This window comes from Scylla paramamosain, chromosome 22, assembly GCF_035594125.1.
Source record: "Scylla paramamosain isolate STU-SP2022 chromosome 22, ASM3559412v1, whole genome shotgun sequence".
Classification (NCBI taxonomy): Eukaryota; Metazoa; Arthropoda; class Malacostraca; order Decapoda; family Portunidae; genus Scylla; species Scylla paramamosain.
In genome coordinates this window covers 13,167,430-13,182,429 of record NC_087172.1, presented here as the reverse complement: position 1 = coordinate 13,182,429, position 15,000 = coordinate 13,167,430, and the positions used below count along the sequence as shown (strand labels likewise).

The window sequence follows — 15,000 nt, the reverse complement described above, 5'->3', positions numbered from 1 at the left end:
GAAATAATATCCACACGACATCCACACGACATCCACACCACATCCACATCACATCCACATCACATCCACATCACATCCTCTCCACATCCACAAACATACACGTTACCACATCACACAGTTCTGAGTGGGGTAGAGCAAACTTAGTGTTGTTCAGTGCCTCAAAAACTCAATTCTTCCATTTATTAGCTCGACACAACGTTCCAGATAATTATCCCCTCTTAATAGGGATAGTTGTTATCATTATTACCATTGTATTAGTTTCTCCTCTTCCTTTTTCCTCCTCCTTGCCTGGCTTGTGTGTGCTGAGGAAAGGTGAATGGGGATGTTGGATGGAATTATTGAATATTTATATAGATGGAGGATGTGGAGAGGTGGAGTAATCTTCAGTGACACTCAATCAACTGTTCTTTTGCCGTTTTTTTCTTTTTTTATAAATATTTGTAGCTCCTGGCAAATTCTCTGACATAAAAAAAACTCCACTTATTCTACATATACACACTACATTATCTTGTAAGCAACGACACTCAACTGTCCTTTTGGCCCTTTTTTCCTTAGGGATTGGTACTTTAGTGGACCTTTTTTCTTTTATAAATGTATGTACCTCTTGGCAAGTTTCCCTCTTACAAAAAATAAATTCTACCTTTTTTCCTTACACACGTACACAACACTATCTTGTAAACGACCCTCACTACATTCCACTCTCTCTCTCTCTCTGTGTGTGTGTCTCCTCTCCACATTCCATCATCCTGCACTCATCCTCTCCACCACAGTCCACCTCGCTCCTCATATAGCTTGCTCCCTCACGTTGTACCCTTTCCTCACACCTCCACACAGCTTATTTTTACCTCTCCTGACAAAACGTGCCACTCTCATAATGGGCCCAAGTAAGGTGTGTGTGTGTGTGTGTTAAAGGGTCTCTCTCTCTCTCTCTCTCTCTCTCTCTCTAGCATTGACCGTAGACCCTCACTTTCCTCTCCCCTTCTCCCTTCCCTTCTCTCTCTCCCTTCTCTACCTCTCCATCATCGTTTTCTCTCTCTCCCTTCTCTCCTTTCTCCCCCTCACCTCTTTCCCCTCACCTCCCCTATCACGAGGCTTCCAGAGTAATGGCCTGCCTCTCCTTTCCCCTCATCTCCCCTCATCCCCCCCAAAAAAAGGGGAAAAAATAATAAAAGGCTTGAAATAGATTACGTCATCTTCTCTACAGTATGAAGTGAATGGAACATGTTGAGACACGTTCTCTTCTTGTTGTTGTAGTGTTTTTATTGTTGTTTTGGTTTCTTTGTTAATCAGTAAATTTATTTTCTGTTTTAATTTGTCTTTTTTTCATGTTTTTTCTCTCTCTCTCTCTCTCTCTCTCTCTCTCTCTCTCTCTCTCTCTCTCTCTCTCTCTCTCTCTCTCTCTCTCTCTCTCTCTCTCTCTCTCTCTCTCTCTCTCTCTCTCTCTCTTTGTTGTTCCCTTTTTTATATATACTTTTTTTTTTTAGTTATTTATAGAGGAGAGACTTAAAGTTGATGGTTAGTAAGACCCCTTGGTTTTTATTTTTCTTTCTTTGTCTTTCTCTTTTTTCTTTTGTTTATGTTATTGTTTTAACTTTTGGCTTCTTTTTCTTTGAGTTTGGGAAGAGAGAGAGAGAGAGAGAGAGAGAGAGAGAGAGAGAGAGAGAGAGAGAGAGAGAGAGAGAGAGAGAGAGAGAGAGAGAGAGAGAGAGAGAGTTGAAGAGGTAAATAAGGTAAGTGAGCAATTTTTATTTTGACAGAGTTACCAAAAGTTGTGGAATAAAGTGAGGTGTACGCTCTCTCTCTCTCTCTCTCTCTCTCTCTCTCTCTCTCTCTCTCTCTCTCTCTCTCTCTCTCTCTCTCTCTCTCTCTCTCTCTCTCTCTCTCTCTCTCTCTCTCTCTCTCTCTCTGGACAGCACCTCCATGCATCACTTTCACTGTCTCGGAAAAAACCTTCATCAAAGTTACCCATTTCTTTGATATTTCCTTTCCTCCTCCCATTTTTTCCCTTCACCCAATCGGCCCATCACACCCTTGGCTCTCTCTCTCTCTCTCTCTCTCTCTCTCTCTCTCTCTCTCTCTCTCTCTCTCTCTCTCTCTCTCTCTCTCTCTCTCTCTCTCTGGAAGTCTATTTCTTATCCTTTATCTGATATCTTGAACTTTTCTCATATTTTAGAATGAAATACCCTATATATGAAATCTCTCTCTCTCTCTCTCTCTCTCTCTCTCTCTCTCTCTCTCTCTCTCTCTCTCTCTCTCTCTCTCTCTCTCTCTCTCTCTCTCTCTCTCTCTCTCTCTCTCTCTCTCATGCAGTTGATATATTTCAGGCCATCACGTCTCTTTCATTCATCTCGTGACAGGTGAATCAGACCCAAGCCTTTGCGAGGACACACGAACCCCCAATCTTGAAAGTGGGTATGTGTGTGCGTGTGTGTGTGTGTGTGTGTGTGTGAATGCTGTTGATTGTGAGGAAGGACGAGTAAGAGGAAAAACAAGGATTAATACTAGGATGAAGACTAGAAGGAGAAGAAAGAAGGAAGAGACTAAGATAAACTGCATCTGAATAACTGTGTAAACAATATGGAAGGTGTTTGCTGACCTGACTAGGACGAAAACACGAACTATGACCAGACGAAGACGAGGACGAGTCACAAAAGAGGAACAAGCCAAACTACGGTATACCAGACTGACTATTTTGTCCCTAACGAGGGTGTTTGTTGACCTGACGACGCTGGCAAACTCAATTGAACAACGTGTGCAGGAGACAGGTGGAACAAAGCTGTACTCCCCGTGTCTCTCAAGCCCTTCACCGCCAGATCCAATTCACTAAACACCATAAAAATCTTGACAACCAAAAATTAAGAGGGGTTCGAGATTAAGTTGTTCTATTCCTAGCCAGCGCAATGCTTAGAGATGGCTGGGAGACGATAAAAGTTTTGCGAGAGAAGGTTCAGACAATGAGACGGATGAGGAAATAAAAGAAAAAATAATTAGATAAAAAAAAAGAAAAACTAAAGGTAGAAGAAAGACGAGAGAGAGAGAGAGAGAGAGAGAGAGAGAGAGAGAGAGAGAGAGAGAGAGAGAGAGAGAGAGAGAGAGAGAGAGAGACTGAGAGAGACTGACAGAGAATTAAGGAATATTGCGTTTACTACCTCCCTGAATTGTCTATTTGGTCAAGGCTGGGAAGTGTGCATAGTTTCAGGTCGTACTGATGAACCAGCCAGTGAGTTCCTGTGCTCGAAAAATCCTTAATAGAAAAATGAACGTTCACTTCCTCCACCACTGTGCCATTAGACAAATCCCCTTGCCTTGTAATATAATGCCGGATACTTCTGCCCAGCTTCATATCAACGGTACGTGAAGAATGATTTTTGATGCAATTTTTCGAGGTTGTTGGAGAGAGAGAGAGAGAGAGCGAGAGAAACACGTCTGACCACTTTAATATTTCCGTGTACGATAAATGCAGTGTCCAAAGGAGGAGGAAGAAGAGGAGGAGGAGAAGAGGAGGAAGAGAAAGACGTGGTTGTGGTGGTGATAGAGAAGATTATGTAATGAAGGGAGGTCAAAGATGAAGAGAGAGAAGAGACGAAGAAGAAATCCAAATAAAGAAGGAAAAGGAGGAAGAAAGAAGCGAAGGAATAGGAGAAAAAAAGGAACAAAATAAGGAAAGGGAACAGATTTTAGTTTACTTCACTCACTCTCAGGGTCTCTGCCAGTAGTAGTAGTAAAAGTAGTAGTAGTGGTAGTAGTAGTAGTAGTAGTAGTAGTAGTAGTAGTAGTAGTAGTAGTAGTAGTAGCTCTTGTTTTTTCATTATTATTTCGTTATTTGTATCAGTTTCCTTTTTATTTTCTTTCATAATATTCTTTGACAATTTCATCTTGCTTTACAATTATTTCAAGGTCTCGTCTCGTTGTTTAAGATTGATAGTTTCTCTTAATTTCATTCATCGTTATTTGTATCAGATTCTTTCTTTTTTTTTTTCTATCTCTCTTTTAGTTGAATCCAATACAAATTTACGTATTTCATCGTATCTCAGTGTAGTTCAAAGTATCGTTTCCTTGATGTTTATGTATAATTCCTCTAGCTTTTGTTCGTTTGTTTTTTTCACTTTTTTATTTATCTTTTTCATCGGGTGGCTGGACAGATAAATTTTCGCACCTGCATTCGTTTTCATATTTTTTTTTACGTTTTTATTTTCATTATTTTATTTATTTATTTATTTTATTTTTTTCGTAGTGATAACCTCATGGACGGCTCGATACATCTATTTCACACGTACGTTTGTCTCCGTGTTTCAGCTATATAGTTGTTTCCGTTGCTTTGTGCACCGCATTTAACGCCTGGCCGCCCCCTTTCTCCGCCGCTCTTTGCCAGGTCAAGGACGCGTCTTGGTCTCCTCCCACTGGCCTGTGCCGCCGCGCCGTGCTCCTCTCATTTGAGATAACGAGTGTGGCGTTCTCTCCTGACGCTCATGCAACACCTTTTAAAACGCAACTTTCATCCTTGCTCACCTGTATCGCGCTGGACTTTAATTAATTTTTCTCACCTTGCGTGTTTATTTTTTTTTTCAGGTTTTCTACTTTAGTGTTTACTTTTTAATTTTTCTTTTGTGTGTGTGTGCGTGCGTGTGTGCGTTTCTTTCATTTCTTGTTCGTTTGTGCTTCTTTGATTTGGTTTCTATAATGACGTGCTCTTTTTTTTTTATTTGTGTCTTATTTCTTAAAGTTTTGTACCTTCAGTTATTTTAGATCTTCCATTTTGCTGCCTCCTTCTTATTCTTCTTTCTTGTCTCTCTCATTTTTGTTAATCGTTCACATTTCTCCGCTCACTTGGTTCCTATAACGTCAGTCATTTCCCTCAGGCATCTCCTTCATCTCTTCTTTATTGTTTCTCTCAATTTTGTTATCCGTTCACATTCCTTTGATCATTTCGCTTCTAAAATGGCTCTATATATATTTTTCTGACTTGTCTTTGAATTTGAAAGTTACCGCTTCATCTCATCTTTCTCCTCTTACTTTTTCCATTCGTCCACATTTCTCTGATCATTTAAATTCTATAACGTCGACTTGTACTTTCCTATTCTTGATTCTTAGTTTGGTGTCTCCACTCATCTCCTCACACGCCCAGCCAGTCACTTCCCAGGATCTGCTTCACCTCGCTCCACACACTGGTAATAATTAACAATCCCTTCCTCGTACTCCCTTCATTGACCTACCTGTCTCTGATTAGGCCGCTGTATTAATTAACTTGAAGCTCCAACCTCTCTCCCTTCCCTTCCTTCCTATCGTCTCACCCTCTCTTCCTCTTCCTATCACAACGTCTCTCCTCCTGCTTCTCTCCTTACCTCTATTTTACTTTCTCTCCCTATCGTTTCTCTCTCTCCTTCTACCGTCTCTTCTCCCTTTCTCCTTACCTCCTTCCCACTCTCTCTCTTCTTCCACCATTCTCTCCTACCTTTCCTCCCTGCCATATTTACCCTCTCTCTCTCTCCCTCCTTTTCCTCCCTACTTCTAGAATGTCTCTCCTTCATTTATCCTAATCTCTATCTCTCCCTTTCTCCCCTCCTCCCTCTCTCCCGACTTTTATTGTGTCTTTCTTTCTCTTTTTCTCTCTCCTTACGTCCACCCCAAATCCCTCCCTTCTTTATTCTCTCTATTTCTTCCCTAACCTCCATCCACACTCTCTCTCTCTCTCTCTCTCTCTCTCTCTCTCTCTCTCTCTCTCTCTCTCTCTCTCTCTCTCTCTCTCTCTCTCTCTCTCTCTCTCTCTCTCCTTCGTTCTCATCTATCTTGGTTACTTGTCCCCTCACCTTTCATTACCACACTTGTTTTCTGGAGACTTGTTCCTTTTAAACTTCCAGCCAAACATTTCCTACAAGGCAAGGTTTGGCACGTTCTTGGTTGTCGTTTTATTTTCTGTCTGGCTTTCTTTTCTTTTCTTTCTTTTTCTTTTTTCTTCGGCGTTTTCTTTTCTTTTTTTCTTTTTCTTCCTTCTCTTGACCTTGTTGTTCTTTTCCTTTTTTTTTTCCTCTTCCTCTTTCTCCTCCCTCATTGTTTCTGCTTCCCTGCTTTCATGTTTAATTTTTTTCTCCTCTTTTTTTCTTCTCTCCTTTCCTTTTTTCCCTTTACCAGCTTTTTATTTCACTTTGTTTATTGCTTTCTTTGTTCCTTCCTCTCTTTCTTTCTTCCTTCCTTCCTTCCTTCCTTCCTTCCACTCTTCCTTTCTTCATTCATTCATTCTTGTCTCCTTCAAAATAACTCCCAAAGCTGACCAGAGAGACAGACACACAGACACAGACACACAGACACACTTAGCTAGCAAAATCTCAGCTGAAATTTCCGTTTGTCTTCTTTAAGTTGTCCATTTTCCTCTGTAGTGGTGAAGAGGAAGGTGAAGTGATAGCAGTGAGTCTTGAGGAGGTGAAGGAGACATCTTGTGCATCTGTATAATGACACTATGATCTCAAGAAACTGGCAGAAAAGTGTAGAATTTGCTCATTTATTATTATTAATTTTTGTTCATGTGTTCTCACGTTTTCTGTTGTCGTTTTGTCATTTTTTTGCCGTTTTCTTTTTCGTTCCTTCGTTTTCTTCGTTTTCTTTCTTGCATTTTTTTTTTTTTTTGTAAGCTTTGCATTTTATTTTGTTTGTTCACTTTGCTTCCTGTTTCTTTCTCCTCCCTTCCTTCCTTTTGTTTTTGTATTTTCTGTGTCGTATTTTCTTTTGTTACTTTATCTTTCTCTCTTTTCTTCTTTCTTCCTTCCTCTTTTCCTCTACTTTTTTCCGAATTGCCTTCTGTTTCTTTAATTATCTTTTCCTTTTTCTTTTCTTACTTTCTCTTTTATCCTCTCCTTTCCTTATTGCCTCCTCAGCTTTCTATCCTCCATCCGCCATCTTTCTTCTTTTCCCTTTTCTTCTCTTCCTTCCTTTATTTCTGTACCTTTTTATCTAAATTGCTTTCTGTGCTATTTGTATATATTTTTTCTCTTTTCCTTCTTTTCTTCTTCTTTCCTTATTCCTCTCAGGTTCTCTCGCACGCTTCACAGGCAGGCCAGCCCCTTCCCCTCCCTTTTCCTCCCTTCCTCTCCCCCTTCCTCTCCCTCTCTCTCTCCCTCTTCTTTCCTTCATTCACCAGCTAACTCTATAATCGGTAAAAGGAAAGTTTATTTTTTAGAGTGTCATTTTAAAGGTGTGTGTGTGTGTGTGTGTGTGTGTGTGTGTGTGTGTGTGTGTGTGTGTGTGTGTGTGTGTGTGTGTGTGTGTGTGTGTGTGTGTGTGTGTGTGTGTGTGTGTGTGTAATTGTGTTTATCTAATGGACCATAATTGTTAGTCTTTTATAAGTGCATATCTGGTTTATTAATTCTCCTTATGATTGTTCGAAATTATATGAAGCTAACTTATAATTTGATTAGTAAACGTGTGTGTGTGTGTGTGTGTGTGTGTGTGTGTGTGTGTGTGTGTGTGTGTGTGTTGTTTCTTGAGGTCTTTGTCTATCTGTCTGTTTCTCTCTCTCTCTCTCTCTCTCTCTCTCTCTCTCTCTCTCTCTCTCTCTCTCTCTCTCTCTCTCTCTCTCTCTCTCTCTCTCTCTCTCTCTCTTGTTGGCTTAGTGAGTGATGTGATATGCTTCTCTCTCTCCTTCCATATCTCCTTTCTTCTCCCTTTTATTGTGTCTCTTATTGCCTTCATCTTTCTTCACTTCTTCAAACGCTCCTTTCGCATCTGACTGATTTACTTTTTTCGTTGTTTTCACTTAATTTTTGTTTATCTTCTTTTCGTTTCGTTTTTTTTTCTTCTTCTCCTTCTTGTTGTTCCATCTCTCGATTCTTTCCTTTCCTCCTTATGTCTCTCTTTTTTATCCGGATTTCCTTTACTTCTCTCTCTCTCTCTCTCTCTCTCTCTCTCTCTCTCTCTCTCTCTCTCTCTCTCTCTCTCTCTCTCTCTCTCTCTCTCTCTCTCTCTCTCTCTCTCTTATCCTTTCTTTTTTTCTTTCGTTCGTTGTTATGTCTTTCCTTTTCATCACCAGTTCTCCTTACCAATTTCTTCCATTCTTCCATATTTTCTGTTATTCTTCATTTGTTATCTCCATCTACTATTGTTCTTTTCATATTTCTCCTTGTCAACTTCAGTTCTTCTTTTTTCCATTTTTTCCTTTATTTTCATTTACCATTTCCATTTACTATTTCTATTCATTTCATTCCCTCGTCTTTCCCTTCCACGCAACATTCTATTAAACCTTCCTAACTTTCCCTTCCATCCTTTCAACTTTTTCCCTTATCACTCCATTTCATTTTTCCACCTTAACTTAATTTTCCATCTATCATTCCCATCTACTACGTATTTCTTCCCTTTATCCATCCATCCATCCACTTATTTCCCCTTCATGCAACCTTCCACCTTTCCCTCCATTACTGCCACTATCTCACCTTCCCATCCTCTCTTTTCCACAAAGGATATCACGACGGAAATTCGAAATAGGACAGATAGAGATTCCTGTCCCGCCATTCTGTCAGACTCCAGCCTCCGTGATCGAGACGCTGAGATCTTCGAGGGACAAAAGGTGGCGCCTTGAGGGATGCCTTTGGGTCTTACCAGGCGTGGATGAGGGGACTGGGAGTGCTGGGGTAAGAGAGGCACTAGGAATGGCTGCGTGAGAGGGAGAAAGATCCGAGACTGACTGAAGAAGGAGGGAAGGAAAAAGAGGGGGAGAGGAAAGATAGTCTGAAGAAAGAGAGCATTGGAGAGGAATGTTCGTGAGGAAAGGAGGAATAGGAGGAGAGGCAGCAGGAGGAGGAGAAGGAGGATGAGGAGATGGTGAGAAGAAGGAGACAGGATAGAAAAAGGTGGAGAATGAGAAGGAGGAAGAGGCGAAAGGAGGAGGAGGAGTAAAAAGCTCAAGAGTAAAAGGAAGAAGTAAGAAGATATATACTGAAGAAAAAGAAAGAAAAAAAAAAAACAGGAAGCAGTATGAGGTGGCGTGTGTAGTAAACAGGACCTGACCGTGTATTGATCTTACAGTCTTCTTGAAAAGTGGATACAAAAATGAAAAAAAAAATAAAAATAAAAAAATAAAAAGAATTAAAAATTGAGAAGATAAAAAGTCGTTTTCTCTTTTTTCTTAATAACCAAACCAAACCAAACATTTAAGTAACCGAACTACCGAACTTCCAAAAAAAAAAAAACACGGACGAATAAACAAACAAAATAGAAAAATTGAAAGACAAGCAAAAAAAAAAAAAAAAAAAAGCCTTACAAACGACACACGGGCTTCTGGAGAACAAGGACGCGGGTGATCAAGAAATGAAAACGTCAGTGGCGTGATGAACGAGTTGGTTGGTCGGTGAAATTCCACACTGGGAGTGACGTTGCCTGAGTAGTTATTGATGGACTGACTGAGGGGCAGGAGGAGGAGGAGGAGGAGGAGGAGGAGGAGGAGGGGAACAAGAACTGAAACTGGGACTGAAACAGGAACAGGAAGGGGAACAAGAAGAACAAGAAGAACAAGAAGAACAACGACAAGAAGAAGCATAAGGAAAAGAACAAGAAGAACAAGTACAGGAAGAAGAAAAAGAAGAAGAAGGAAAAAAAAAAGAAAAAGGAGAAAAACAAAAAGAACAAGGAGAATAATAATAATAAGAACAAGGAGAAGAACAAGAAGAGCAAGCACAAGAAGAAGAAGGACAAGAACAAGAAGAGCGAAAAGCAAGAAGAATAAGATCATCAAGAAAGAAAACAACAGAAAAAAGGATCAGAGAGAGAGAGAGAGAGAGAGAGAGAGAGAGAGAGAGAGAGAGAGAGAGAGAGAGAGAGAGAGAGAGAGAGAGAGAGAGAGAGAGAGTGTCATTTGTAACTTATAGGAATTAATTTGTGAGGTTCTGGTTTCCTTTAGACTTTCGAACGAAAACTCAGATCAATTTGGACCTCGTTTGAATCAAGAGACTGAATGAGTCGGAGAGGGAAGGAGAGAAGGGGGAGGGAAGGAAGGAAGGAAGGAGGGAATGAAAGAATAATATAAAAATAAAGAGAATGAATGTGCTAGAGAAGGAAGGGAGGGAAGGAAGGAAAAAAGGGAGGAGGGAAGGAAAGAAAATTGGAATGGGTGAGTGGATGAAGGAAGAAAGGAAGGAGGGAAGGAATGAGTGAGTGAAAGAAGGAAGAAAGGAAAGAATGAAAGAAAGAGCATCAGGACAATTAATGGATGGTTGAATGAATGAATGAAGGAAGGAAGGAAGGAAGGAAGGAAAAATATGTTGCAAGGGATGAGGATAGAGAGATAAACTTTAATTAAACGTGATGTGTTTGTTTGTAATTAAACTAACACACACACATTCTTTTTTGAGTCAACGAAATTTTAATAACAGGCAATTACTCAAAAGCTCGAGATCCAGCTGTGAGTCACGTGAAGGCCTTGTTTAAAGTTCATCCCGCGGCGGCTCTTTAATAACAGGGTAATTGCACTCGTGGCTAAACGGAGCACGTGTGAGGGAGACAGGGGGCTCAGTAGAGACGTAAGGCCAGAAAAAAATATACATCATCTTTTGCGGTTGAAATTTCTTTCCCAAAACTAAAGAATTTTAAATCATGAAAAGCGGAAGGAAAATATTGGTAAAGGAAGTTTATATAGATAAATAGTGTCTTTTTTTTTTTACTTTCTAAACTTTGCTTAAAAGTTAAATATGGTTGAAGTTAAATATTATTATCTACGCACCGTCCCTATGAACACAAGAATATACTACATACATACAATGTGTCTCCTTTGAATAAGGAACCTGTCTGTATTATATTATCAGATACAGATACAGATTTTAAGATTAATTTTTTTTTCAATTTGTTTTAAGGGTACTACTGCCAATAACCCTGTGGTCTGTAACTCAGCCTGACCAATAGGGACAAGTGTGGTGGTGGAGACAGGGAGATCATCAGAAACCTAAGATACTTCTGACATTTCTGTGCTCGGTGACTCATTCGGAACATAAGGGAAGCCGCAAGGAAGCTCACATGACAGTCCCATTACAAACATATATCAAACATACATACCTTTATCTATTTTTCTGTCGTACCTATCCATAGCTTTTTCAGATTCTTAAACCGCTCCATTGACTCCGTTCCGACAACCCAATTCGTGAAAACTGTTCCCGGTACTGGCTGCTGCTGCTGTGTTTTCTTTTTCTATTTTTTTCTTCTTTATTTTCCTCCTTTTTTCGTTTTTCTTTTTTTTTTTTTATTTCGTTTTTCTTCTTTTCTTGTTCCGTTTTCAGTTAATGTAGGGTCACCACACATTCACTATTTAATAATCCATTCCTTCCTAACTCCTCTTTAAAAGTTACTTATTTAAACCCGTTACTTCTCATCCTATCCTGATTAATAACCTAATAATCTTGTCCACATCGCCCTAAGTACAAATCTAATGCCAGTTTAATAACTCTAGCGGATTGGCTCATAATCTACGCCTCTCTGACGAATGTTGACTTAAAAGACGTAAATAGAAAAATAAACATATATACAAGCAAATAATATAAGGTACAGTTTAGATACAATTTATGTATAGAATAAATGAAATATTAACTAGAAAATACTCAAGACGCAATAAGCGAAGAGGAGGTGGAGTAATATTAGAAGATATTGCGTTACTGGAATAGCAATGGAGGTGGAGGGAAGGTAATTGAGTTGCAGGCCAGGTATACTCACACACCTGGGGGCCGTGGAGGGACCTGACGGCGACGCTGACGATGAGCCGGGGGGCGGAGGGCGTTCTCTCTCTCTCTCTCTCTCTCTCTCTCTCTCTCTCTCTCTCTCTCTCTCTCTCTCTCTCTCTCTCTCTCTCTCTCTCTCTCTCTCTCTCTCACACCGATGATTATTTTTATATTTAATTATTTTATTGGATGAAGATAGCCAATATGTAGCTCTGTTATTATCATTATTATTGTTATTATTATTATTATTATTATTATTATTATTATTATTATTATTATTATTATTATTATTGTTGTTGTTGTTGTTGTTGTTGTTGTTGTTATTGTTGTTGTTGCTGTAGTTGTTGTTATTGATGCTGCTGCTGTTGCTGTTGTTACTGTTGTTGTTGCTGTTGTTGGTGGTGATGGTGGTAGTGGTGATGGTGGTGGTAGTTGTGGTGGTGATGGTGGAGTTATCATTATTATTGTTTCCTTGTTGTTTATTTATTTATTATCTTGATTTTATTTATTTTTTTATTTATTTATCTATTTATTTTTTTTTACCATTATCAAACTGCCAGAAATATTAGTCCCAGAAGGGCATGGGAGCGTGATAAGCACTGGAATCTGGGTGGGAGGAAACTATTAGGGCAGGGGGCGTGGGGAGCAGCGTGACCGGGGGTGAGAGGGAAGCATGGGAGCATAGGGAGCAGGGAGGAAGAGCACTGGGGACAGGGGGCGTGAGGCGCAGTGAAGACGGGGTGGGGGAGGAAGGAGGAAGAGCTAAACAGGAAAGTCAAGGAGCGAGAAAGACAAGTTTGCAAGAATTTCCTAATCTTGTTTCAAACTCTATGGTTTTCTGAGGCGACTGCTGAGCTAGGGAGACCCGCTGTGGACCTGTGGGTGACGCGGAAAAGGGGAAGTGAGGAGGAATTGTTCGATATCCCCTTCAACAATTCACAGCCCTAAAAACAATGCATGGAGTATTAATGAGCATCTACAAGAAAGAAGGGGGTGAAAAATAATTGACTTGGGAGTTTCTAGCCAGTGCAGTGTTTGGCGGTGGCTGTGGAACAAGAAAAGATGCCTCAGAGTAGTTAGTGATTTAAGTATGTGTCAACTAGCAGTGAAAGGGATGTGTCTTGGTGATGTGCCAGACGTATGGAGAAGGTTTAAGTGCTTTGTTACTGATGGATTTTTTGGGGGCAGCATCTAGAATAGGTTTAGCATGTCAGGTGGGAGTAGAAAGGCCCAGAATGTTATTACAAGCTGGACACCTACAGTATAGCGACGGACAACACGAGGGAGAGACCTGAGCCAAGGTCTAGTTTGGGATCAGAAAAGATGTGTGGAAGATTTTGATTTTGATTTATTTTATTTTATTTATATATTTTTTTTTTTTATAGACTTAGTAATCGAGGTGTCAGTGCTGAGACATTGGGAAGCTTCAAGAGATGATTAGATTTTAATTTACGGATGAGGATATGTGGAAACAGGGAGGTGTGTTTCATGCAGGGACAGCCACGCGTAGACCTGATGGCTTCTTGCAGCTTCCCTTATCTCCTTATGCTCTTATTTATATATGTAAGGAGGGTTCTGGCCAAGGAAACAAAATAATATATAAAAAAAGGTCCACTGAGGTGTTCTAATGCTCTAATGTTAGCGGGGGTGTAGACATTGAAGTAATTACAGTCATAGAAAGTAACACTACAGCCAGTCGCTTCTCTGCACGTGTTCCCGCCACAACTTTCCTTTCCTGTGTGTTGCAGAGACTTGCCGGCGTCGCGGGAGGAAGGAGCCTTGCCTGGACACCGAATCGGACCCCCCGTGTGCCTGCCGCCTGAGGCCGTGGTGCATCCAGGAGTGCCGTAAGTACCCTCACACTCCCCGGCGGTCCCTCCTCCAGGCACGTACCGCCGCAGGTTCCTAAGCCGCCGGGACACGAGTGGATGAAATTTTAGTCTGATAACCTTAATTTTTTATATTTTTTCGCAATATTTGAGGTAAAAAGTTTTCCTTGAGGAGAATCTTTGAGAGGAGGGAGAGGAAGAGAAGGACGAAAAGTTGCACACGCGCACGCCATTCACATTCTCACTCCTTTTGTGTGTATACATGACAAAACACTTCTTTAACTTTGAATAATCCTTCTGGCCCTTTTTCTTTGGGGAATGGCACCTCAGTGGGCCATAAATTTTGTCGTCCTTGGCCAGTACCTGTCTTACATAAAAAATAATGATACAGCGTTGAGCGAGAGAGAAAGAGAGAGAAGTGTTGTGTGTGTATACCGTCAGCAACACTCACTGCAATGTCTCAGTTAACCTTTCCTCCGTCCACTGCACCATACTATGTAAACTGAGACCGCTACATTGAATCGTCATAGAGTATCATAAAACAAGCTTGAGAGAGAGGTGTTGTGTGTGTACTGTCACCAACGCACACTGGTATAAGTCTCATTTAACTTCCCCTCCGTCCACTGCACAACACTACATAAGCTACCAGACCGCTACATTGAATCGTCACAAGGAATCATAAGAAACCACCACTGTATCGCATCGCTGGCTTGAGTGGCTTTTAAAATTCCACTGAAGCTGTATGTAAAACTCATCACGACACGCTACGAATACTAATCCTTAATTACGAAGAACAGGAGGCGGAGGGTGAGCTGCTGTGTTTGCCAGGCAGGAGATGGACGCAGTGATCTTGAAAATGAAGCGTGCGTTCCAAAAGTGTGCGTTACCGTCGTGTTCCGGCCGTGTTCTGCCCAATAATGTGTGTAGCGGGGGACAGAAGGGAGGGGAGGTGCGGAGGCAAGCAAGGGGAAGGTAGAAGAGGATAGATAGGCAGAGACGAAGAACGATAGGGGATAGAAGAGTGTGAAGGAAGGATAGGGAAGTAGAGATCGAGAGAGGGAGAGGGACATCAGAGAGACACATATGTACAAAGAAGAGTGACAAAGAGCACCAAGGACAGAGGGACATAATGATAGCCAAGACAGGGGGAAGGGAAGGTAAGGGAGGGGCGTATCCATTAGATAGCGCCACTTATCACCTGCTCTGCCCAGGTGACCCATAACAAATCACAACTGAGGGAGATTCAATTAGTGGCATTGTGTTCTTTGTGTGGCTAGACTGGGACCTTTTGTAGCCACCCAGAACACTGTCACCGGCCTGCGTATGGGTTAGTGGAGAGACAGGAGATGGTGGAAGGTAAATACAAAGGAATACAAAAGAAACAGTGAAATCAACAATCCTCCTGAAGCTGTCTGTGTGACTGTACTAACACTGGAGAATCTATGAGTCGGAAAATAGCAAGGTTAAATGAAAGGATATTATGC

At 40.9% G+C, this 15,000-nt stretch overlaps 1 protein-coding gene across 1 annotated transcript in view; it reads left to right on the top strand.

Moving 5' to 3' along the window:
• Positions 1 to 15,000, top strand: part of LOC135111578 (ALK tyrosine kinase receptor-like) — a 233,162-nt gene that overhangs the window by 50,609 nt on the left and 167,553 nt on the right. The window contains exon 2 of the mRNA XM_064025027.1: positions 13,436 to 13,534. The gene's annotated coding sequence lies outside the window, so the exon portion shown is untranslated. The remainder of the gene's footprint in view (positions 1 to 13,435; positions 13,535 to 15,000) is intronic.